Source organism: Dermacentor silvarum, chromosome 2, assembly GCF_013339745.2.
Source record: "Dermacentor silvarum isolate Dsil-2018 chromosome 2, BIME_Dsil_1.4, whole genome shotgun sequence".
NCBI lineage: Eukaryota > Metazoa > Arthropoda > Arachnida > Ixodida > Ixodidae > Dermacentor > Dermacentor silvarum.
In genome coordinates, this window is record NC_051155.1 from 236,393,244 (window position 1) to 236,419,987 (window position 26,744).

The 26,744-nt window shown below is 48.1% G+C and overlaps 1 protein-coding gene across 1 annotated transcript in view; it reads right to left on the reverse strand.

The window, feature by feature from the left end:
• Nucleotides 1–18,173, reverse strand: part of LOC119442887 (electroneutral sodium bicarbonate exchanger 1-like) — a 215,272-nt gene extending 197,099 nt beyond the window's left edge. The window contains exon 1 of the mRNA XM_037707936.2: nucleotides 17,660–18,173. The gene's annotated coding sequence lies outside the window, so the exon portion shown is untranslated. The remainder of the gene's footprint in view (nucleotides 1–17,659) is intronic.
• Between the last annotated feature and the right edge of the window lie 8,571 nt (nucleotides 18,174–26,744).

The window sequence follows — 26,744 nt, forward strand, 5'->3', positions numbered from 1 at the left end:
GACAACAGTAGAGACAAGGTGTGTGATCGCACTTCCTCCAGCACCGCGGTGTGCGCGCATCGGCTTCTGTTGAGGTCGTCGTTTTCCGCTCGAGAAAGCTCAGTCAGCGTGCACCCGGCGCACGGAGATTTGCGCAAAAGCACGAAAGCGCATAAACTTGCAAAAGCTAATAACGAGCGTGTAGTGTAGCGTTCGGGGAACACCGCAGAGACAACGCACCGAGTTCTTCCCCACTGAGAAGCAGGCTATAATTTATATCCAAGTTCCGCGGACGAGCGCGTTTCTGTCGACACTATGACCGAACACGCAACCGATGGGCTACAGGGTTTCAAGTGGGGAGGGGAGGGACGCGGGCATTACTAGACCGCCTGTGCGCCTCGATCGATGGACCAATGTTGACTTTCCTAATAAACAATGAAACGGGCCGGTGGGCAGAACGCAACAAAACAAATGCAAACATCCCAGTATCTTTGTTGCAACGTTTTCTTTCTTTTTTTCCCCCTATAGGCGAACAGTCGTGATAGTGGGTTTGCTCCGTGCACAGGTTTCACGTGCTGAAAGCTTTAACTATATATTATAGCTGACCGCAAGCTGTGTCCGTTGTCATGCTGCGGCCTTGATTTATTCTCTATGCAGCATTTTAATTTCGGTCGATGAGTGCTGGCTGACTGAGCCCCAGACTGCTATAGTTTGAAAGGCGCTGTGAGTATACCCCTGCACTCTCGGTGCCAGTCAATTAATTAAATCATTTATTTATTTATGTACGTATGTATATATTGATTGATTGATTGATTGATTGATTGATTGATTGATTGATTGATTGATTTATGGTGCTCAACGTCTGAAAGCAACACTGGGCTGCATGGGGCAATGAGAAAAGTCATATAGTGGACAGCTCCGCAATAAATTTGACAACCTTTAACGTGCAATTAAGGAGCATTGGATAGAATGCAAGAACAACCGTGTTCCGAGGGCTCGCAAACAAGTTCTTACATTCTGTCTTCATCTAAATGCTGTCTCAGAGGCCGGAAATCGGATCCACGACGTTGTGTTCAGAGACGCGGTCGACTGTCGGCGCGGTATATCTGAACGTGCGGCGCTGATTGTAGACATTCTCGTACTCGCCGAACAAGCGAAGCTGCCTTCTGTCAGGCAAACGAGAAAATGATAGAGGAAACGTTTTACGGCAACTTAAGGGGAAGTGGCAAGAACGTGGATGGGCTAATCTCATCAGGTGTCATTGAACATATAGCGTCTCCCTCCCGCGGCTGTTTTCAAGCTGGTCTCTGTCTCTCTCTCTCTCTGTCTTGACCTTTGTTCCTTCCTACATTCATTCCTTTTCTTTTAGTTCTTTCATCTCACATGCATGAAAGTGTTACGTCACATTAGCCTCCCCCTTACAGTGCTGCTGTTCAACAACAATACGGGCAATTCGACTGCTAAGGAGCCTCAACCACATATATAAGACAAATATCTCTAAAGAGAAAAGTACAAAAGCAAGGAAATAACCAAAGCCAACAATTGGACACTAATTTCATTACGCTTTCTTTTCTTTTTTTTTTTTTCTTTTTTGTCTGCGGAGACTGCTGTCTTATTCGGTATATATTTACGCCAAACATGTAGAGTGAGACGACAGACGAGCGCTGTGGTCGCCTCTTCTTTCTGTGTATTTGCGTTACAATCTGTCACGATGTCGCTCCAAGAAGCCTAAATATCCACAATTGCAAGAAAAAGAAAACGTGTATACTGTTTACGGTATATTTGTAGTATTCTACAAATCTTGAAGCGTAACTTTTCGAACCGACATTTTCGAAGCTGCAGAGATTTCGTAATACAGCCCCGATCGGGCCAGCTCACGTGGAACAAGGACAGCGATGATGATGATGATTTATTGGCATCCCCTTTGAAATGGGCGGTGATAAATAGTCATCTAGCTTGTTTGAATTACTCAGGTATGCTATACATGCTTTTCATTCCAGCATTTTTGTGTCACCATCACCATCATAATCAACATCATCAGCCTATTTTTTATGTCCACTGCAGGACGAAGACCTCTCCCTGCGATCTCCAATCACCCCTGTCTTGCGCTAGCTGATTCCAACTTGCGCCTGCATTTTTGTGTACACCTCCCTTTAACCTTTCTTCTCTTCCTCAAAACTTCTCCAATTAGCCTTGTACCGCTACCTATACATGCCTGTAACAGATGCGGTCGTATCAATCCCTTCCCTGCTTTGTTCCCACCAATACTCTAAACGTCTCTTGCTTATCTCGACTGCTGACAGGCTTGATGCTTCCGTCTACTTTAAATTCAAGCGCTTATGGAAGCCGCACGTTACCTACACGGGTCTCACTGGGTGAATCCCTTCGCATTCCATTTGGATGTGCCGAGTGGTCTCCGTATGTTTGCTGCAGCATACACGCGCCTCATCTTGGTGCGAATATTTGCCCCGGTATGTTTTCGTTCTCAGGCAACCGGCTCGAGCCTCCAATAACAAGGCACCTGCCTTTGTGTTATGGTGCAGATTTTCCCTTCTATAATTTATTGCTTCTCATTCTTGTAAATCTCCACGGTCATTTTTGTTTCCATTCCTTGCATCCAATTCGCTGTCTCTGTTTCACTCACTCTCGTTCTGGTGACTCCCTGGTTGTCTATTTACACTTTCAGTTACACTGTACTTGGCTGCCAACTTTCAGCGGCGCCACAGCGACAACGAGCCACACGAGGCCGCCTTCCGCGAACCAACCCACTTCCTCGCCTTTCGTCGCGGCGCGTGCAACGCACGCGACTATCAACCGCGCGCTTCCGTGCTGCGTCGCTGGCGGGCCGCGTATATACATACCACGAGGACAGCGCGATTGTGGCACTGGACAGCATGCTGCCCAGCGTGCGTGACTGCTCGCCGCGCCGACAAAAGGGGGGACGACGACGCGGTCGGACTAGGCCGGACACGACCGCTGCTCCTTTTGTGCGGTCCGTGTGCAACAAGCGGGTTCCTATCTCTGCCAACCGAACCGTTGTCCCAATACCCCGCATTTATGTACCGAGAACTGGCGCGGAGGGATGAAAGGGCCCGGCTCGACGACGAGAGACCGCGACGTGAATGAGACGCTGTAAGTAGGCGGTGGCGCTGGTGTATGGCCAGCATCGCCGCGCGTCATCACCACTAACATTGGCCGAGGACGTAACGGTCTGCCAATATCAGAAGGCGGGGGAGTCGTGCAAAGTTGAATCAAATAATAAAACTTTGCTTCAATCGGCTCTTCGGTCGTCCCGCCGGTCTGCCGCGTTGTCACGTATAGCCTCCGGAATGGGGGTTTTTGTGGCACCTTGGACGTATTCTACACTGTCCATCGCTGCTATAATATATCCATACAAACCTATAAAGCTCCACCCGGTCCTTGCGGGCTGGATGGAGACAGGCAGTACATATGTCACCGGATCGCCACATGCAGCGCAGGCACATGGCGAATCGCGCGATAGCATAGGTCTCGCACCCTTTTCGAATTTTTGCGGGACTATCTGGACTCGCGGAGAAATAGCGCACTTTGTGTATCAGAGAGCGGCGCTCAGACGGGTCAGTTGCTGGCAGTGATTGCTGGGGGCACTACCACCTGAAGCAACAGCGTCACCATGAATGTATACACTTTTTTTTTTTTTAGGACAATGCACATTTTTATTAAAAGGCTATAAGCGCAGTGAACGTGGCGTACTTGCAGACGAGTTCCTAGGTGAGGCGGACATTTACGTTTCTGCTAATAACGTGAGCTTCAGAAGACTAATTAACAAAAATGAATTCATTAACTTTTTCATTAGTGCCTTAGGGGCAGTTGTTTAAATGGCGGAATTGAAGGCACTGATGCGATTTCGCGACGGCGAACTCCAGCCCAGCACAAAACCAAACATCGCAAAGAGGGGAAGGAGGGAGGGGCAACACTATAGACTTTCCTATTAGACCAGTGGAACCCACGCGACGTTGCTCTAGCTGATAGCATTCCTTCGTTCTCCGCGGTTGACATAGGCTCGCACATTTCTTGGCACCGAAGAGGGAAAGTGAATTACAGCGAACGTGTCGTCCAGTGCCGAAGATAGCGCAATCCCTATACGAAACGTTTCAGCCAACTCGGTCAGAGAACGTCAGCTTTTCCGCGTTCCGGGCAGTGAAATAAATCTGCACATAAATGCCCTCGTACGCCCTGAGACACGCGTGCCAGTGCATTTTTATTGGCTTTGTGGCCAAAGCGTGGCCTCTGTCTACCATACCGTCCAAGGGAAATGACCGACTCGTACTTTTTTTATATATTATAATGTTATTTGTTACGCACATGCGGGAATCCCTTCTATGGGGCGAATTGCTTCTTTCCCCGCGAAGGAGTGGTGATAATAAATAAATCTGGGTCAAGGTTTTAAACTGCTGTAATACTATTGTGGTGACGCGCCCGCAACCTGCGCCCGAAAATGAAGGCCCACAAAGTAAGCACATTCTGGCTACACCACAATGGCGTAGCCAGGAAGTTTTGTGAGACAACGGGCCTTGGTGTTCTTATATAATTTAAGTATGTAAAACGCTTGCGAAAAAAAAAAAGTAGGAAAATGCAGTCATAGCAGCTATTGTTTAGAGGTCATTAGTTGATGACAATGTCGCAAAGCATCGCCACCAGCGATGTTGCTTCCGCCTATATAGGCCTCCCGGGATACCCCAAGTACAAAACACGTTCACAACAGCACGTCTCCGCCTTGCTGATAATCTCTAGTGTGGAGGGGCGCACGTGTTAGGTTAGGCAATCGGACGGGGAATCTGCATACGACGAAGTCGGCATGCAGATTCTGGCAACGACGCTTCTTTTTTCTTTTTCTACCTGAAGCTTCGCTTTTCAATAGCGCGTTGAATGCGAATAACCAGTCGACAATTGTGCAAGTTTATATGCAGCAACGCGCCGCATCCAGTAATCAAAGGGGCTTGAAATGCTTCAAGGACACTGCTATTTATTTTGCACTCGCTTTGACTATATACGCGTGTCCACGGTCTGTCACCGCAGCATCGCAAGCGCGCATCACGGAGAACTATGGCAACACGGCGGCTTCCGGTGACCGTGAGATCGCGTAGCCAAGCTGTTATTATAATTCTTTATACGACATCGGACAACAACGCCTAGCGCTTTCACAAGTACACTAACAAAAGCGAAGGACTCCGAAAGCAGACTCAGATTTTCTTTTTTTTTTTTTCCATTCAAAAACGGAAACGTGCGAGTCACAAGAAGGACAACCGCGGATTACTAACTGCGTTCTGCGTGTCAACACTATACTATACCGCTTTGCACGCCAGTCGACCACTTGTGTGGCTTGCGCCAGACGTCAAAGTTGTCGCTTATTTTCCTTTGTTTCCTTTTTGCCCAGTGCGATTACTCCAAGGTCTCAAAGGCAGCAGGAAGTGGGCGTTGCGCATTCTCGGCGCCAAAGCCGGCCTGGACGCATTTCCCACTCGTCTTGTCGAAGACAAAAGAGCCTAACTTGGACTCTAATTGCAGTAAGCTGAGCGTGAAATAAAGCTGCCCATATCTTCGCGCACCGTTCAATTTCGCGATGGAATGCGGCACTCGCGGTGGTATATAGGGCACGCCTATGCTGTGTCACATGTATAGGATGGGTTTCCGAAGTCTCAACTTGAGTGGAGCGATTGACATGAAATGCTTAAATTTAGATGCGCGGCTCACACCCGTATTCAACCCTCCGCAGCTCAGGTCTAGCTAATAAATCTTATTTCCTCCTCCGCCTTCTACTCCTGTTTCTTCTTCTTCTTCTTCTTCTTCTTCTTATTATTATTATTATTATTATTATTATTATTATTATTATTATTATTATTATTATTATTATTATTATTATTATTCCGCGTTTTTTTCTATATACAGGTCGGGTGCTTATGCACGAACCTTTAAAAAATACGGGTCATTCAGTGCGAACAAGCCCATTCAGAGTCCACTTGAGAAACCGCCAGTTACATTTTAATCCTTGGCATTCAATTATTTAATTAAAATCAATTAGCTAACTTATTGTGTGTGTGAGAGAGAGAGAAGTGATAAGGGAAAGGGGGGTTAACCAGGCTGAGTCCGGTAGGTTATATGCCCTGCTGCACTCGGGAAGGGGGATTGAAAGAGCAGAACTTATTGTAAATTTCTTATTGTGTCGATTACGTGTTGCAGAACATCGTAACGCCAAAATAATACCGGAGGTTTGTCAGCAAGCATGTACTCGGTAATTCATATTTATTTGAAGCGTCGTGCACCATATATCTGCACATACAGATGAACATATAAAGGCCGTAACTCGGTGCGATACGCCACCAAGCGACGTGGATCAATGGGGAACGCACTTGGCAGCTCTGCGTTGCTGACGTTTCACGAGACGTTGGCACCGATGCAATCCACCGGCCGGCGCAACATGTTTCCGCTTGTGTTACATGAAGTCGAAGTATGGCGTTTTAGCTCTGTCAAATCATACTGCCTTACGGTAAACAGCTGCAGGCCAGCGTATATTACCGCATTGTCCGAGCGCGGCTAATGCGGCACCATCCCGTGGGGAACAGAAACAACTCTCTAATGACCACTGGCAGTCAGAAAGGCCGCGCTGTTTTGCGGTAACACCCGAACGATGGCCGGACGCCCACGTCCCGCAGTACTGAACGGCGCTACAGGAGCTGCAGCGGCTGGCAAATAAGAGATGAGGAGCGGCGGCGCCCGGTGGAGCGTGCGTCCCACACCCACGAGATGAGCAGCGAAATATATATGTCTCCGCGCAAGAGTATAAGTGCGCAGTTCGGCCACGACGCGCACGTTCCGGAACAAACCGAAGTGTCATGTGACGTGCGCGACGCTGGCAACACGCATGCCAATCCAAAAGCAGCTGCATACCTATCCTTGGTAAACACATCACATCGCGAGTGTTTGCGCCCGCTACACACACGCATCGTCCGTACAGATCACAGAAATGGCGCGAAGATTAGGAAACGCGCGAAGTGTGTATGTTTACGCGCGACACGCGCGGACCGGCAGTGTTTGACGAGCGACTACGTACATCTCTCTCTGCAACTCTCGGCCAATTTAAGCGTACCGATCGGACACGATAATCGAATCGCGAGACGTGTGTTTGCTGCCCCGTGCTCCCGTCAACAGTAGTAAATGCCACAACGTCCATCGCTGCGAGGCTCCATCATCGTCAACTCTTCCTCCCTTCTCTCCGACAGACAGCGAAGGTCACAAAGCGTGAAGGCTGCTGGCGTGCGAAAGCGATGCACACACACACAACGCGATTCCAGGAAAGACGTGGCCGTCGTTTCTTTATGTAAGCGTTTACTCGCTAACGAACGAAGCCATACGCGCGCTGCATGAACATGCACAAGGTCGCCGAAGTGCACCTCACATGACGCGCCCCTTTTCTTGGCGCGTACGATGACAACCTTTAACCCCATCCGAGCTGGCACTTACGATTATTATAATTTTTTTTATGTTTTTTCTCACCAGGCGTCCGGACGTATAAAACACTGTCTCGAATGCCAAGTAACGCGCTGTTTTATGCGTACGCTTCCGGGCGAAATTGCGCATCCACCTCGATAGTGTCGTTCGTGGGCGTGCACGGTGAAATAAGGAGCGATAACGAAGTATAAATTCCTGAACTTGAAAATTTGAATTCCAACACCACGATATCAGAATGAGGCAATGCCGTAGTGTGGGACTCCGGGATGATTTTGGCCACCGGGGGTTCATTAAAGTGCACCCAATGCACGGCCACACGGGCGTTTTTTTTTTTTTTTCGTTTTTTTTTCGTTTTTTTTTTTTTTTTTTTTTCATTTCACCCCCATCGATTGCGGCCGCCGCGGCCGGCATTTGAACCCGCGACCTCGTGCTTAGCAACGCAATGCCTTAAGATCGGACAAGTAAAACAACTGCAACATTTACCAGGCAAGCAAAAGGACAAAGCGCGTTCTGTATAGACTCGCACGTTAATTTGTTCTTTGCATATAGACACAAAGTCACGTGCACACAGTGCATGCATGCAGCCTACGCCTCTTCTCTACATATTGCTTTCGTTTTCGCTGCAGCACAACCCGCGGCCACTTCAACACATGGCGGCAAGACTGTAGCAAAAGCCCCGACCTTCATAGCCCAACACGGGTTATGACTTTGGGTACATCTCCGAAAGCACAAGCGCGGACGGCGCTGAAAGTAGCGAGAAAGGTGAGGGTGAGAAGGACAACTATAACAAGGGGACGCAGTGTGAACACGCATCTATCAGGACTATAGCATTCACCGGTAGACACGAGCAACATGCTCAGAGGAAAGAGAAAGGCAGACCGCTTCGGCGATCGACGGTCTGCAGAATTTACGACCATTTCGAGCAGACGACGAGGGCGCCGCACGATAGGACTATACTCGAACAGAGAAGGCATTACGCCCAGGGCATCAATGTAAAGCTGAATTTGAATGTCTGTGCATGAAGAACTTCCCTATTTTTTTCTTTCTTTTCCTTTCTTTCCTTTTCGACTTCTCGAGAAAGTCTCTCTCCGCTGTCATCTTCCGGACAATTTCTTCGCGATAGCGGAAAGTCGCGATAGCGGAATATCACGCCCGGAATCACGACCCGTACCATAGGAGGCTATGTCCGTACATACCGGCGCCATCTAGAGGGAACGACACGGCGCCGTTCTCGAAGAACAAGCAATCGTCAGAGCCTACGTGAGTACAAGACACGTGCAGATGGGAGACATCGCACCAACTGCTGGCGATCGCACGCAGGGCATTGTTTTAGCTTGTGCACCCAACCACACACGTATACGCACGCAAGCACGACATATCTCGCAGATCGCTCACATTAAGCAGCTGGGCGCGGCATACGTTCTTCCTTCTTCATCACCACGTCGAACTATAAAGAACATAACGCATGTTCTCGAAAGCCCATGGCCTCTTAAAGCGTTAGCATCGCGATTCACTTCTGTTTTGCTGATGGGCGTATAGAACAGTAGTCGGCATCATCGGATCAAAGCCCTCAAAGACTTCTCTTTTGCTGAGATAAGAAGGAACTAAGATATGTAAACAAAAGGCACGGTGCGGGCAGCCATATGCCTGATAAACCGAAAACACGCACAAGCACAACTGTGTGTGTGTGTGTGCGTGTGTGTGCGTGTGCGTGTGCGTGTGTGCGTGCGTGCGTGCGTGCGTGCGTGCGTGCGTGCGTGCGTGCGTGCGTGCACACACTCACAAAGATAGACTCGCGAGACAATTTACAGGCCCTGGTTGAGGCCTGCGTGCTGCGTGCTGCCGTTCCGACACGTGCTATACGCAAACACTTGGTATAAGTGTTGCTAAATGCGGCGCCAGTTGCATTTGTCTGGCCAGATCCGTGGAGCTATCCGCACTAAACAGCGACAAGTGCTATCTAGACAGTCGTATCAAGGCCTTCGGGAGCGCGACTGGCTTTGACAATGACACACAGCAAGCTGGATCCGCCAGCTCTCGGACGACTTGAATCAGTTGAGTACCATACATCTTTTCTTTACGGATCATCTTCACCATCAGCCTGTTTTTTTTTTTTTTTTTTTTTTTTTTTTTTTTTTTTTTTTGTCCCCTGCAGGACGAAGGCCGCTTCCAGCTACCTCCAATTATATACCCCTGTCTAGCGCTATAGCCGATTCCCAGTTAGACCTGCCAATTTAATAATTACATCACCCCACGTAATTTTCTTCCGTCCTCGACTGCGCTTCCCTTACCTTGGCACCCATTCTGTAGCTCTAATAGACCACCGATAATCTGCCGTATGCGTTGCCTGGCCTAACCAGCTCCATGACGAATATGGAGACCGAAAGCACTTCTAATACGACGGTCACCATTAGCGGCCAGCGGCATATCAGTCGCGTTTGAAGGCTAGGGAGCGATCTTGTACGCGTTCCAAAATGGAACGGAGGCGTTCCGTTCCATCGAGCCGCACACGATTGGTCAATTTCAACCGCGACGTTCAAATTGACCAATCGTGTGCGGTTCGATGGAACGGAACGCCTCCGTTCCATTTTGGAACGCGTACAAGATCGCGCCCCTAATCTCGTCGTACAGCGAAAGTTCGCTGTCTCGTCAAAACAGCGAAAGTTCGACGAGACTGAGCATTTCCTGTGTACGCCCGTCCTTTCCGTTATACGTCACCGCCGACGACAATGGATGTCGTCGTCATTACCGTGTCGTCGTCCACCCATTTCCTCAACCTCAGCTATACTCTCGCCATAAAGGGCGAAGAAAAAGAAGACTATGCCACCACCGCTGTGCTTGCGCTGCAGACAATCAAGCCATAGCAAAGCGGCTTATCCTGGCATTTTGAGCCACACTGTGAAGCCAGTGAGAGCATTGCTTCTCTCCGTCATCAAATAAGAATTTAATGCCCGTACACTTAATACATAATGTGTTATACTTATTCCTGTAAGGTCTTGCGCCACACATCAACTCACGGACGGACGGGAAAAAACTTTATTGGTAAAAGCACCTGCGAGGTTGCCGGCCCGGGTTCAGGCCACCCGGGCATCATGTGCGGTGAGGCATGGCCTTTCCACCGCTGCTCGGGCCCGCTTGATTGCCCATAGTTGGTCGTGTAGATCTTAACTATAGTCAGAGCGCTTAGCCATCGCTCCTCGAGAAGGCCCGGTTCTATGTTGTCCTCTCTGACCTCTGTGCATTTCCATAAGACGTGTGCCATGTCTGCGTGTTCGTACTGGCAGAGCTTGCAGCTCGCTTCTGGTTATTGTCTGGAATTTACTCTGCTGACAGTGGTGGCGTCCGTGCATGTATTGAGAGTGCGATGCTGCTGTCATAGTAAATTGATTCAGCGCCAGAGTAATCGCTGAAGTCTGCGGATATTTAATGCCAATATAGCATTCTTGGCATTGTCGGACCAGTTTTATTTCCGCTTATCTAACTATCCAACCAGAAATATCGGCCGATCCCGAAGGTAGCGCAGTCTTATTAAGCGGGCCTAACCTCGTTCACAGAACTCGCGTCACACCGCGTGTCCCACCACTTCCTCAAGCACAGCAGCCCGGCGCTTTAACACGTTGCGCCACGGGGAGGGAGTAATTAATTCGCACGCACTGGCGCGCCACGCATTTCGGAGGCTATGTCGAGCTTCGCTAGAGCACAACTAGATGACGACAGGAGCCCGGCTGTCCTTTTTCTGTTTTTTTACATTTTTTCCCTTATTTCTTGGCCTGAGTATTTTTGAATACTGCTCACCCGTTACAAAGGGCACGACCACAAGTTCAGTTTAGTTCAGTCAGTTCAGTTCAGTACACGCCTGATACGTGACGCGTTCTGTCTCGTAGCATACTTGGATATAGTTAGTCAACGTAGATGAGATCTGCCCGATTTTTGTTTTGTTCAGTTTTATCAGGCCGCGTTAAACTTGTTTACACTAAGAGATACTCGACGTTGGCTTGAGATTAATGATGCTTCAACGGTTGGGGGTACGTCGAGGGACGTTCCCGTACGAAAACCAGGCGTATTCGCTCGTAAGTTTAGTGCTTGGTTTCAACCACCCCCGTTGCCCACTATTGCGTTCCGTTTGAATTTCGCTTTACTACAACCAGGCGCTCCCAGATGACTTCGGAAACGGCAGCAAATCGAGCCATCACGAGAAATTTCGGGTGTAGATTTCCGTCGCGATCTCTCCGACGTTACCAAGCGCGCTGATGGACAAACGTTTTAGTTTCATTTTCTTTCCTGACTACTGTTGCCTGGCACACAGAAAAGCAGACACTCAGACACGCCATATGAATCAACCTCAAAGCAGGGAAACACAGGTAGTACAGCAACGAGTATACTAATGGTTCCATCGCGACGCACTAAAGAACTGTTCCCGGAGTACAAATTGAATAAAGGGCGCAGCAGCGAAGAACTTTCAAAACGCCCGCAAGCTTACGGGCGACTTTGCAGTCGACAGTGTGTGGGCGGCACCTAATGAAGCCACAAAACGGTTAAACGAATCTGACTGCGGGCGTATATATATAGCACAAGGCGGCGCGACGTGAATGCGGCACTCGCGGGTACAGACATATCCGGAATGCAGGCATACAATGTACTCGACGGATCCCGGATACCGCTACTGCGTCGCGGTCATTGCGAAGAGCACAAACAGGAGTCCGCGCCGGTCATCCCGAAGGAGTAAGGTCGCCACGTGGAGAGTACGTGATCCTCCGCCCACGCTCGGAGGCGAAGACGACGTGATGGATCACGTATACGCCCCCTGCGCTGCAACAGCCGCGCTCTCACGGTCGCTGCAGGATGACGAGGGACATTGCGACGACGTCGCGTGCAAGGCCGCGTGCTATGTAGAAGAGGTATAGTACATTCGTGCGTCTTGCAGGAGCGAACACAAATAGGCGGCATTTCACCAACACTGCGAGCGCAGATGGGGGCGTCGAGACAGTGCAAATGTGGAGACTGTGGATAACTTAATCATCCTTAATGAAATGAGCAAGAGATAATAGGGGAAGTCGAGGGACTGTATTTTCAGTTGCAGTTACAAACACGTGAAATAAAAAGACACTGAAGCCAAGGAAACTGCAGGGGAAATTTACTGCTGTTTTTACTCGAAACGTGGAAACGAGAAAGAAAAGTGGACGAAAAGACAACTTGTTGCATGGTGGGAATCGAACCCGCATCCTCCGCACTACGTACGCGGTGCTCTACCACTGAGCTACACAGCGGCAAGTGTTCCAAGTGTCCTAAGCAAGTGTCTAAAACCCATTTCTCATTACTTCTTTTTCTATTATGATTTTTTTTGTATTTTTGTTATTTACCAATGTACAACAGTTCCTGTTACCTTCTCCGCAATTATAAGTCTTGGGCCATCCTCTAGAACTGAAGATTATTCATTCATTCATTCATTCATTCATTCATTCATTCATTCATTCATTCATTCATAAAGTAAACTGTGTTTTACACTGCGCTTACAGCGAAAGTTTAGCTGCTGCCTTTGCGGCTCGTATGTCACTAAGATCTCAATCGGAGCTATACATAGTTGGTAAAAACGGCAACATCTTTGAACGGAACAGCGCAAAAGACGGGACAAGACGAGTGATATTTGATCAACAGAGATTTTAACGTTACCGCTGTATACCCATAGCAGATCTCTCGGCTGTCTCGAACAGTGCATGCCAAGCCCGCATGTAAACGTTTACTGCGCATATCAGATCGTTGATCAATCACAGAGGCTGTCTTGCAGTGAAGAGAGTTCAAGGGCACCCGGCCAAGTAACACAAATATGTACGCAAGATAGGTAGATTTATCAATTATAGAAAATAATGGTTAATTACAAGCCGAAATTACCCCGACGATGTCAAAACGCGAAATTATAACGTTATCTTCCTAGCCGAGCCATCGCGCGGCAGTCGAAGACGTTTCTTGCGAACAAATATGATAGCAGTAAAGGAAGACTAAAAAAAGTTGAAGAGAAGACAACTAAGCAGTCAGTTTCTCTAACTGCTCAGATCCTCCGTAACTCCATGCTTTCGTGTATGTATAGTGTATTTTTCTTTTCTTCTTTTCTTCCTTTTAATTTTTCTTTCTTTTTTTTTTTAGGCCGGCTATGACAAAGGGGCATTTTCCAATGTCAGATCGAATAAGCATTACTCATTCCCTCATGGTTATCGCGTACTACTATCACACCTTTCTTGCTCTCTCACTTTCTTGCATCTCCCTCGTGCGTCAGACTGATCGATGTCCTCAGGCAATTACAGAAAGAAAGGTCGTCGGTCGAAGAGAGCCCGCCATTGAGACTCGCGCAGTGGAGTAAGGGGCTGGCACTGTCCTCGAGACAGGAAGGATTTCGAGGACGCTGACCAATTGCGCAGCAGGCGAACAATGTAAGGATATGTGCACATCCCGTCTCCGACGCTGTACATTCTCGCGGTGATGCTACGGTCGACATCTATAGTCTGCAGCCACTGCTCTTGAAAGGCAGGGCAGCGAGGTATCGAGTTTATTAGTTTAGTCGACGCAGGAGAGTCATTAGTCAATAACGTTTCTGGGGATCCGCCCTGCCTGGGCGGCTACGTGATTTCTGGGCACAAGGTTGCGCGTTCAAATCACGGCTATGGCAAATGAATGCAATGTGCACGTCAAGGAACCTCTGGTGGTCAAAATTATTCCGGAGTCCTTCACTATACGACGTTTCCCTATAGCCCCTGTAACGATTTGGGGCGCCTATCGAACATTTCATCTGCACCTGTCCCCTCTGTGATAACCAGAGCCTACTACTCCGTACCATTTTAGCTCACCTGGATTCTCTTGATCACGTGGTGACCATATGATTCCCAAGCGTAGAAATCTATAAGTGCATTACTGCAGTTCCTGAAGTCGACAGACTTAAGCGACAGTATAGTTTCGATGCGATGAAGACAATGAAGATGACTTATTGGCATCCCCTTTGAAACGGGCGGTGACAAATAGTCAACTAGACTACTTGAGTTAATCGGGTATGCTATAGATGTTTTTCATTCTAGCATTTCTGTGTACATGTCCTTAATCTTTTTTTTTTTTCTCAGCCTCAAAAGTTTTCTGTCTACTTGATATACCGCTACCTATGCCTTTTAACGGATCCGATCGTATCAACCTCTTCCCCGATGTGTTTCCACCAATACTCTAAATGTATCTTGCCTCTCTCGGTTACTGAACGCTTGATGCTTCCGTCCACTTTACATCCAAGCGCTTTTGGAAGATGTACTACGTTATCTACGGTTCTCACTGGGTGGATCCCTTCGCATTCCATTAGGACGTGCTCAGTGGTCTCCTGACTTTCGCTGCAGCAGACATACGCTCTCGTCTTGCTGCGAATATTTGCTCCTGTATGTTTTTGTCATTAAGCAACTAGCTCGAGCCTCAAATACCGCGGCCATCAGGGGCCGTATTCTGAAACGTTCGCCTAGGCGAAATCACCGTACGCGCTGATTGGCTGGTTGAGCAAAATTGAATGACGTCGGGCTCAACCATCCAATCAGCTCATCCAATTTTGCTAAAATAACCAATCGGCGCACGCCTGAAAGCGAAAAAAGAAATTTCGCCTAGGCGAACGTTTCAGAATACGGCCCCAGCTTGAGCCTCAATGTGCACCTCCGGACGAAGCGACACCTGCAGTGTTTTCTTCTTTTTTTTTACCATCCCTTAACCCCTTTCCCTTGCGAAGGGTATCAAACTGGACGTGCGTCTGCCACTCCTTCCCATTCTCCCCCTCTCTTTCCCCAAAAGTAGGGCAGCCAACCGGACGCGGACACGATTAACCTCCTTGTCCTTCTTTCCTCTGCCACCTCTCTCTTCAAATCCCACCAATCAATAATTTCAGTGTGGTTGAAATTACAATTATGGAATGACCTGTAGGAACGATGAGGGATAGAGATCAGAATAATCATACATTGAACGGTCCGAAGGTGCTCACGTTGGAGTTTTAAGTTCAAAGGGGAAAAAAACAAAAAGCAAACTTGGATGCTGGGCCTAGAGACGACGAAAACTGCGCCGGCGAGTGGGCGATGAAAATGAAGCTGAAAGCAAAACACCAAAAGTATAGCCTTCACCATGGTTTCATGTAAAGCCCCTCCATACACGCTTGGATGGAGGGGCTTTAGTTTCATCTACTCAGCCTGTCCAGTACGTTCCAAGCCCGGAAAAAGGTTGAGGGTTGGCTGGCGTAGCATCTGGCCGTAAAATGTTTCACCAATTTATTTTCGTTATACGTTCCTAATACATTAGATGAGATGATACGCGACACAAAGCGCTGGTCCACAACTTGTCGTGGGCTGTCACAAGTATGCATGGGTCACGGCACCCAGAGTTGGTGCAACTGACAATTTTAAAGCCAGGAACGACACAACGCGGAATTCGACCGTCCCCATCAACTTGAGATGGGGAAGAAAACGGGAAGGACAGGACGGTGTGGATTTATCAAAGGTTCGACATCATTAACATCAACGAGAAGTTAATAAAAAAAAATAGGGACCTCTTTCACATAAAAATGGCAAAACAGAGACGAGTGTATCTGCACAAATAGAAACGCCGGGACGTGGTTCCGATGTGTTGAACATACAGACTCACGTTCACTGCAGCATATAGTTTGCTAGTGGCATACGCCTACGTAACGCGAGGACGTGGGATCGTTACGTAGGTGATGCCCATGCAAGCTGTCAGTTTAGGTCGCGACACAAGAGAAAGGCTGTTCAGATTTATTTCCGGCTTGCTGGCAAGTGGCACTGATACAAAAGGTTATCACGTACGTGTTTTTGCACTCGCGTTGCACGTGTCGCCAGCAAATAACAGCGCGTAAAATGAACGTGACGACAACATATCAGATGTCGCTTTTCCCGGTGGTCCCAACTGCTATACGCGGTTATTTGTAGATCGTGGATAACGGACTAAATCCAGTTTACGCTCTGACGACGTAGCCTCGCAGATTTCGAGAACAGAAACGATAACGATGTCATTCATACGCGTGTGTGTCAGTGACACCTTGTTACAGCGACCGGGGACACATCAGCAGAAGTTTCCACCGATCACCCGGCTTTACAGCAGCACTTCCCCACACGAGTGACACAGTCGTATCCGGCCATTCATAGACCTAATTTACACATCAGCACAGCGTCACGAAGTACTCACGCTGACACGAGGCTGCTGCGCATCGAAGAACCGCGAAGAATGATTCATTTGTGACTCATAGCTCATACGGTGTTATACTAGAAGCAAAGATCAGTTCGTACAAGGAGGTCATGCGTCACATGTTACGCGCAGCTGAAGAATCAAGCCGGATGATTCAAACAAGCGAGCAGCTCCTGACGCAGCGGCCGAAGTCGCGCGCACCGACACATCTGACCGAGGTTCCGCACAGGCGTAGTGATGTCACCGACGTAACGCGCACGCACGTGACAGCCGCTTGCTGCACCTTGTAACGCAGCCTCAACTTCAACCACACCAGACCGACAGTTATGCAGAAAGAGAGCTTCCCTGTCGAAACTTGGCGCGCGCACCTCCCGAGACGGACGGCGGGAAGGAAGAGGAAGACGAAAAGCGGCGGCGCCAGTCGAGAGGAGGAAAAAAAAAAAAAAGGACTCAGCCTTTGCAGCACGGCTAGCTGCTCGGAGCCGCCTGAGCCACGGGAGGCTGCGGCCGCCGGAGCTATAAATGACCAGACCCGAAAAACGCCCGCGCCCAAGGTTTTGGCGGCTCTTCAAGAGCACTTGACATTTCTGACGCGGCCGCCGTAAGAAAAATGCTGCCGGGAGGCGCGATTCACTTTGCCGTCACGACGCGAAATGGCATTCTACGCGCGCGCGCGCGAAAGAACTGTTCATAGAACACCGAACAGAGTAGGGAGGGATTGCTTGTTGCTGGGTTCCAAAGGGATGGCTAACATATTCAACCGGCACGCACACGGTTGAATGAACCTCGGCCGGCGCCTCAGCGCGCCGTTTCGCACCGTCCGTCACCGCGATGGTTTGCTGCGGATCGATTGAAAATGTCGCCGACGACGTCTTTCGAGGCGCCGAGCAAACACTTTCGGCCGGTAATGCGCGGTGGCACCATCTATCAGCGTCGGGAGGGACAGGGAGATTAGGGTGAGAAGGTCTGCGCTCTACCGGGTACTCACAGCTTCTTCTAAAGACAGCAACGAGCGCAACGGTGTCGGGGAAGTGCTGGCGGCGGCGGCAACGGCAAGCGTCACTCAGCTTCCACTGGGCCGAGGATCGCCAAGGTACCGGTGACTTCCGAACTTCATTCGCGTCCGCAGCGTTCACCAAGTCACGTTAACAGCAGCACACGGCGTTGCGGGCACGACAACGATGCCGCCAGAAAGTCGTCCGATCTGTGACGATGCGGCACTGACTGCAACGCACACGTGAACCACAGTTCGCGAAGCGCCGCGCACTACACGCTACACCACTGTCGCAGCAGCACTCGGTCCGCGGCGGTCGGCCGGACAGCGAACAACGGCACAATCGAAGGGCCGTGCAGACAGCCCGGCCGAGTGTGACCAGTCGAAAGGCTGGTTGCCTGTTTCCAAGGGTGGGCAAGGCGTCCTTTTCGTCTTTCTTTTGTGGGGAGGTTATCCTCGTTTGAAACCCTACAACGGCTCCTCCAGCGGAAGGTGCTGGCTGGTTTCGCCGCAGTGCAGAAGGCGGTCGGATGGCCGGCGATCGACGCTTGTTCCGCTCCGGCCAATGGCGGCGCTGCTTTCCGCTGACGTTCTGCTGGGCGCCGGGACCGAGGCTAAGGCTCTGTGGTGACGTCGGTAGCCACGTGATTCTTCCCGCCACAAGGCTCCCGCGTCGTCTGCTACCGGATGCTTCCGGTTGCCGGGCCGGCGCGGTTCCGTGGGAATAGAAGAGACGCGAAAAAAAAAAAGAAGCGAAGACCTTGGCTATCTCGGCGACTCGAGTAAGCTGCGCGCTAGTTTGAAAGATAGAGGCGGCTTCGCATAAAAGTGAACGCTCTCGCCACTGCGGCAGCTCTCGCTCTGGGCCGGGGTTTTCCGCCGGGCGCGATAAGCCGAGGTCCTGTTACGTCGACCCGAATTATCCGCGAAAGAAAGCAGGTCAGCGAATGGCCATGCGATATCTTGAAAGCACGAGTGCCTTGAGGCTTAACGCTAATTAAGTTTCTTCTTTCTTTTTTTCCCATTTGTGTTGGACGTCTTTTAAACAATTTGCGCATAATCGTTAAGAGACACCAAGAAGCTTCGAAGTTTAAGTATTTATTTTTAATTATCAGATTTTGTTGAGTTTCAGAACAGGCAACCACATGCGAAGAGTACGGGGAACGCAGTGAGTACGTTTAGACGTGGTGGATAGGGATATATTCAATATATTCACTGAGCTCGTGATTAGTTTGATGATAACACGTGTTTTACAAGAATATTATATTTTATTCGGGTCTTATGAACTTCTGCTAAGCGCAGATCGAGATAAATGTTCAGCATTTGTGTGAGGTGTCGAGTCATCAACCCCGTCACGACTTACAGAAAAATGTTCGCGATACTATTAATTCTTTCCTTTTTCTTTCGACTATTTTGTTACGCATGTTGTTAAAAAGGCCAGTGTCTGAATGCCAACATCGACACAACAATATGCGTGAACTCATCGAAGCTCTAACCATATTACTTGCTTACTGCAGAAAGTATTTATTTCTACTTCAAGTAATGCTGCATACATCCCACAGCTTTGTAAATCGTCCCCGCCAATCAATATGAATTGCACATAGACAAAAATACGTATATCTGAAGAAAATATCTTTTATGGAAAGGCATAACTCTTTGACAATAAAATACTACTCTACACACGGTTCCCGCTGCCACCGTTATACAATGATATATCGTGGCAAAACTAATTAGGTGAATAGATTATTCGACTAAAGTTTCTTTACTTGTTAAGATTTCAAACGACCAGACGTATGTCGAAGGCTGGCAATGGCAAGCAAGCAAGTGTAAGTGCGCGCTCGCGTGCTTAAAATTTACTTGACCAGGCAGTATAGCCGTTCAGACTTCTAATTATATTACCTTCCTTGTAGGACGTTGCCCGCCAGTTGTCATCGCCGATTGCAACAGCGTATACCAGCGCGCACCAGTTTTGAAGTCTGTCCGGCTGATATACAGGGTGTCCCAGCTATCACGCAGCACGATTTAAAAATAGAGGAACAGCGTTACGAGAAGCAAACCTAGTGCGTATTGTTTCCAGTACAGTGGAGTAACCGCCAGTAATTTTTTCGTTACTTAGATTTAATTAGGTAATGGTAATTAGTCATCTAACTCGAGAAGTACTGTCCTAATTATCAAAGTGTCAATGAGAAAATTGTAGAGCACCATGAAAAACTACCGATACAGCTTTCTGTTGCTCAATACGTGCTACATAAAAGTCTTTTTCCGAGCGTGAAAGAAGCCCCCGAATACACGCAAGTTGCCTCGAGTGGCCAGTCGCGCGGCAATTCTGCGTGTATTCGCGGACTTCTTTCACACTCGGAAAACCACATTTATGTAGCACGTATTGAGCAACAGAAAGCTATATCGGGAGTTTTGCATGCTGCTCTACACTTTTCTCATTGACACTTTGATAATTAGGACAGTACTACTCGAGTTAGATGACTAATTACCATTACCTAATTAAATCTCAGTAACGAAAAAATTAATGGCGGCTACTCCACTGCACTGGAAACAATACGCACTAGGTTTGCTTCGCGTAACGCGCCGTTCCTCTTTTTCTAAATCGCGCTGCGTGATAGCTGGGACACCCTGTATACACATTATTCGAATGTCGCCGCCGTTCTAACCTTCGCTTGTTGAAAGACCTACGATTGTAACTTAATCAGACAACGCAAAATGCTTCAAAAAGCAATTCGGACAGCACACACAGCGTTTTAACGCAACTATAGATACAAGTGAAGATAACTGTTGTGTTGTACAAGAATGAAACAAAAGCAGTCTTCTATATGCCACTTTTCCAGCGCTTCTCACGCTTCAGTCGTTTACGTATATAGCCTACTTTCCTAAACAATCAGTATTATTTGCTGTAGTGGTTTTCTTTCTCTTCGAATTTTGATGTTGCCAAGAAAAAATATTTCGTTGCAGTGTCTGTTTCTAGACTGCTATAGTATTATATCTGACAAGTATGGTTGTGTCATTGCAGTTGAACCCAGATTTCACGAAGTCGACGGAGAATGGTCGAATCTTCGTAAAATCGAAAAAAAAAAAAAAAATACGAGAACGGCGACGTTAAACGGAGAAGTCATTTTCAGCGAAAAAGTCAACTGTTTTGGCTTGCATACAGTTTTCCAGTAAGGGCGTCACGCAGCTCTCGTAGATCGCGAGAGTGAAAAGAGCCCCATTAGGGGAACGTTCCTATATCGCGTGTCTAGATATCACGCCCAAAAAGAGCTTCTTACAACTTTCCAAGCGAACTTGTTTCATTGACGTACTTCCCGGCGAGCTGGCTCGAGTCCTGTACGCTATCAGTACGCTTTCCTGCCACAGGATACCGTAGTCACAGCCACTGCAGGAGCGCACCAGTGTTTTGTCACACACAAAAACACGCACTAGCGTGGCGCGTGTATGAGATATATATTCTTTTCCTGCAATCCGTTTAGGTGAGCAATAATAGGCTGATTCGAAAAGCGGTTGTGTTTTATCGTTTCTTTCTGCCATGCGCGCGTTGCCTGTGGTATTTTTAGTTGTTTTACCGCCCCTTCGGGGTAGCTTCGTAAAATAAGGAGCGATGATCATTTTTCTTTCGTAAGATTGAATTGGTAAATACACTATACCCGATCGAGAACATTTGGGGAAGTTGAATTTCTTTATTAGATCTAGAAGTTCATTAAATCTGGCTTGCTAAAAACAGCTTTCAACCGTATATGTTAGTCGCATACAAACTTTTTTTTTTTTTTTGCCTCTGTGAGAGTCCCAATGATGGGGTACACAATCCGTCAAGCCTTCAGTGGCTGAATTCTTAGTTCGCACCCCCAGCATTTTGTGCTACAAATGTACCACAGTGACGAAACGAAATGAATGTGAATGTTCAATCGGGTGAACATGGTGCCCCTTTGAACAAGACAACTGCTATAACCCGCGTCTCTGTGTCTTCGTGTGTGGCGTTTTTATATTACACGATTGATCCTCAGTCATGGCGCAAGGACATAGACTTTCACTAGGTACGCCTATGAAGAAACGACCAATTAAACGTCTTATATTTGGCGAGCAAATACATCCTCTGCGGCGGCAACAGCGGGAGTCTATACCAGAAACGAGTCGCCGCAGTGTATTTTGAATTTGGCACACAGCAGTGTTCTGAGCGATAGTGCAAATAGATATTCACTGCTTGTATCTGGACTGCTAATTAAACACAACCGATTACGACCCGCCGTGGTTGCTCAGTGGCTATGGTGTTGGGCTGCTGAGCACGAGGTCGCGTGATCGAATCCCGGCCACGGCGGCCGCATTTCGATGGGGGCGAAATGCGAAAACAACCGTGTACTTAGATTTAGGTGCACGTTAGAGAACCCCAGGTGGTCCAAATTTCCGGAGTCCCCCACTACGGCGTGCCTCATAATCAGATCGTGGTTTTGGCACGTAAAAACCCATAATTTAATTTTTAATTAACAACTGATTACTGCAACATGCGCAACAACAACGACAACAGCACTAAAAACAAAAAGTGCATGAAAGAAACATTTCTACTTGCCATGCGATGACTTCAGTTCATTCAACGTCACTGACAGAATCTATATTTATTTATTTTTTTATTCGTAATTTCTTACTTTTGTGTTTTTCCTGTTGTATTTTTTTTCTTTAGCACTTTCCCTGCTTATATTTTTCTGCTTGTATATGTTTCCGCTACGTCTGGCCCTTTTGGCGCAGTCCATAGAGTATGCGCATGTTATTTATCGCGCATGTTTATCGCGCATAACATTATTAACCATACCAATACGAGGAAAAGACATGGCGCGCTTGAGAGAACAGCGAGGCCCAGGCTTAAACAACGGGCCTGTTGCTGAAGAAGAGGAACGTGTGTTGCAAGACTGCACGGCGTACTGCATTAATCAGAAGCGTACGACACACGAACACTGTATACGCAGCTCCACGATAACTAGAAGGACAGAAACGGGACAATTTGCCTTCGCCATTCAGCTCTGCCGACACCGTGCGGATGGGTGCGCGTCATAACTTTTGACGTTCATTCCAGTACAGTGAGGCCAGCGATTTATTCCTGCCGAGTTGTTCGCAGTCGCTGGGTTACGGTTTAGGATTGATAAAGTTACAGACTCTATACGTATGCGCACCAGATTCGACTGTGGGTGTGTTCCGATTCTCGCCGGCGTCGAATTCGGCTACTATGAAGACAGCTTCGAGCACAAGTAACGGAAAGCACTTGAAAGACGTCTTTACGTCTTGACGCCACCTCGCGTCGGCACGAAAAAGCTAACAAAAGCACGTACTATCGCGATGTTTTACCAGTTTGTGCGTGCTAACCTATGTGAAGAACACAATGTGGCTTCCATGAAGGGCACTAGAAAGCGCTATACCACGTCTTCTTTCCAGTCGAGCTGCCAAGCATTCTGCTCAGCTGTCATCTCTGGAGATTTTTTTTTTTTTTTTTTTTTTTTTGCTTCGATGCTTTCTTCGCAAATCTGTCGCGTTTGCCGGCTTTCTCAGGATTGGAACGAGAACCCGTCGTGGTGGCTTAGTGGCTTAGGCCTATTGAGAGAGAGAAAAAAAAAAAGAAGAAAGGAAAGCGTGGGAGTTTAACCAGACGCACGTCCGGTTTGCTACCCTGCACTAGAGGAAGGGGATATAGGGATGAAAATAGAGCGAAAGGAGATAGAGAGAGCACAGTTTTGCGCACATTTGAAGGTTCGCACCAAGTCTACACACAGTCGCCAAGACCTGTTTACTCCAGGTACTGCAACGATGCTTTTGTGGCTTTTTGTCCCATCGACACGTATGGCCATGGTCCAAGGATCTTCATTTCCGAAAATGGTCTTGGGTCCAGTCGGTTCAATGCTGTCCGGAGAACTTCACGCTAGATGTCGTACCGACTATTTACTAGACTACTACTGATCGCACGCCAATAGTAAGTGGTACTGAAGTGCTGAAAACTGAATGAAAGCGTTTTGCAAACATACTTGAGACGGCATCGTTAGTTTCAAGATTGCTTAGCTAACAGAGATATAGCTATCATCTGCTCCACTTGATGTTGACCAGATTTGAGTATATTTCCAGAAATTTCAAAGTTTTCCAGAAAAATATTTTTCGATTGAGGTAATGTAGTTATGCTGTGATCACTGTCATAAAGTTTCTTAGTGATATCGGTACACCCTGAATTCAGCCCTCGATTTCTCCGATGCGCTCTTGGCTTTCCTGTGGGCCCTTTACATATTAGTGATTTGCAGAGTGCAGTCGAAAACGAAAATAGATACCGTTCAGGCCGATTTTGTTTTACCGTTATGTACAGCGGTGAGCACTGTTAGGGTGAACACGCGAGCGCGTGGCCGACGGCACTATCAGCGCCGCGTAACAGCCATCGTTGGAAACATTGCACATGCGCAGCATGTGCTTTGCGAAACACTCTTTCCACCGCGCGCATCACGTCATCGATACGCTTGTTCGTCGTCTGCTAGCCGCATTTTTTGTTCGCTGAGCTGATACCTTCTGCATTTCAAGGTCCATCTGGATTGAAGATTGGCGCGTGAAGGAAAAAAGTGAGTGTAAGAGGGATAATTATTAAACTTTTTATTCAAGAAAATTGCACTTTTGCAATTCAAGTTAAACAAGACCATGAGAACAAATATAAAAACATGAGCAAATCTAATAGCGAGTCATGTGACCACTTACAGCAACGACTGCAGCTATTCTGGACGGTAACGAGTCGTAAAGTGATCGAACATATTCCCGATCGGCTTTCAGCCTTTCCCACTCGTTGCTGACTTGCGCCCACAACTGGTCCGAAGTCGCGGAATAAAGGGGCTTCCTTGCCAAAGAAGCTTTCAGACGGCCCCACACGTTTTCTATCACATTCAGGTCCGCTCCTTTCGGAGGCCATTCCAGTAGCTGCATGTGCTGCTCCGCCTGGAACTCCTTGACAGCCCGCGCCGTGTGTATCGGTGACCGGTCCTGTTGGAACAGGTAATCACCGTCTGGGAATAAACTGCTCGCATATGGCAACAGCACATTGTTCAAAATGTTGCAGTATTGTTCCGACGATAAGTGTCCACGTATACGTTGCAGGGGCCCTAAACCATATCTTGAAACAGCACCCCACACGTTCACACTCGATCTCCCACTGGCAGAAACACCTTGCACGTTGTCCGGGTCGTTCCTGCGTGGCATTGTGACGTTAACTAAAACAATTGCTTTTCAAAGCAGGAAGTTTGCCTCACCGTGTGCCTGGTAGTCTCCAAACACGCAATCTTTGGTCTTGTCGCGTCGAAAACGTCGACTCATCCGAAAAGATGACGCGACCCCACTCTTCTGATGTCCATGCTTCGTGCAGCTCAGCGAACTGCCGTCGTGCGTCCTTGTTTGCCGCCGTTAGTAGTGGCTTCTGCGCTGCGACGCGACTGCGAAGGCCCGCAGTACGCAGGCGACGTCGAACAGTGGTGTCCGAAACGTCCAAATCCAAGTCCTCGCGTATTGCTGGGGCTGGCAAGAAAGGGTTACGAACAGCAGCTGCAACTATGAGGGCGTCTTCATCGTCTGTGGTAGCTTTAGGGCGGGGCGCGCGGGGTGCATCCTGAATGCGACCTTCATACTTGTAGGCTTGAATTATCCTGTTCACAGTCTTCAGGGGCTATTAACTAAAGCGCCAATATACCGCTGGGAATAACCTTTCAGGGAAAGATCGACAATTGAGCGCCGTTCATCATCGGGAACCCTAGCCATAATACGATCTGGCGACAGAATGAACGGCTGCGAAAGATGTTTGGTTGTTTTATATACGGCGTTGCATGCACAACAACTTTGAAGGGAACGAATAGACACGCCCCCATAGATATACAAGTTTTTTTTGTCTTGTTCTGTTCAAGCACAGATGTTTAAAGAAATCTTAAAATGCGGGATGCATGGGCTTAGAAAACAAAAATGCGGCTAGCAGACGACGAACAAGTGCATTCATGACGTCATGCGCGCGGTGGAACAATTATTTCGCGGAAGGCGTGATGCGCATGCGCAATGTTTCCAGTGATGACCGTAACGGGGCGCTGACAGTGCCGTCGGCCACGCGCTCGCGTGTTCACCCTAACAGTGCTCACCGCTGTACATGCGCATTCCCCCCTGCAGGACGCCAGCGAATTCTCGGACTTGATAACTGACATACTTCGACGTTAGTTTTAAGCTAGGCGACCAGTCGACATTGAGAATGTAGTGATAGAAGCTGATGTAATCACCAGCGACGAAATTTAACTTCGCGGATGCCGATTGTTTCGCTGCATTTCTTTCCGAGTCCCGACTAAGCGGTGCCACAATTAAGAGGGAGGCGTGATGCTTGCCTTTTCGAACAAGTTTGTTCCGTGTCATCCCGAGAGACACGCACACTTTCAATATGTGACCAACACAAGTAAAATATGTTGCCATGCGAGTTTTTCATGCGTTTCAACTGCTGCAGGTTGTTGAATGAAATAAAATCAAGAGAATGATTCTTTTCTGTGTATGATAGATTTGATTATTTGTTGTATGATCATTTGTTTGTGTCGTGAAGATCTGCATACTTGTTAGAGGCAGATATGCACGAGCTATCTTATTGTATTCCAGGTGCGCTAAAATATTTGAGCTCTATAAATTTGTACATTGTGTAGGAAGTGATGCTATTCTCAATTGACGATAGGCGCTCAAGGAACAAAGACGGAGTCGTCGAAGGTGACACGTAAAAAGGCATCCAATTGTAAGATCTTGATGACCCCCCACCACATAAATCCAGATTCCACACAGTCAGGTTCCGGCACGGATTGCAAGCGTATACTACGAACAGCGATTGCCCTCCGTTCGTACGTACGCCACTTCTAAGAACCGGCGGTGATATCAGTCAATTACGCATGCACGACAAGTAGCCCGGATTCCGCTTCCCGTCTTTCACCTTGGAACACCCATTCGCGTCGCCCAGTTATCACGCGTACGCGCGAAATATGATGATCGCAAGGCTTTAAAATACCGCAGGCTTCTTATATAGCGCGCGTGATATAAGAAGAATGCATACGGC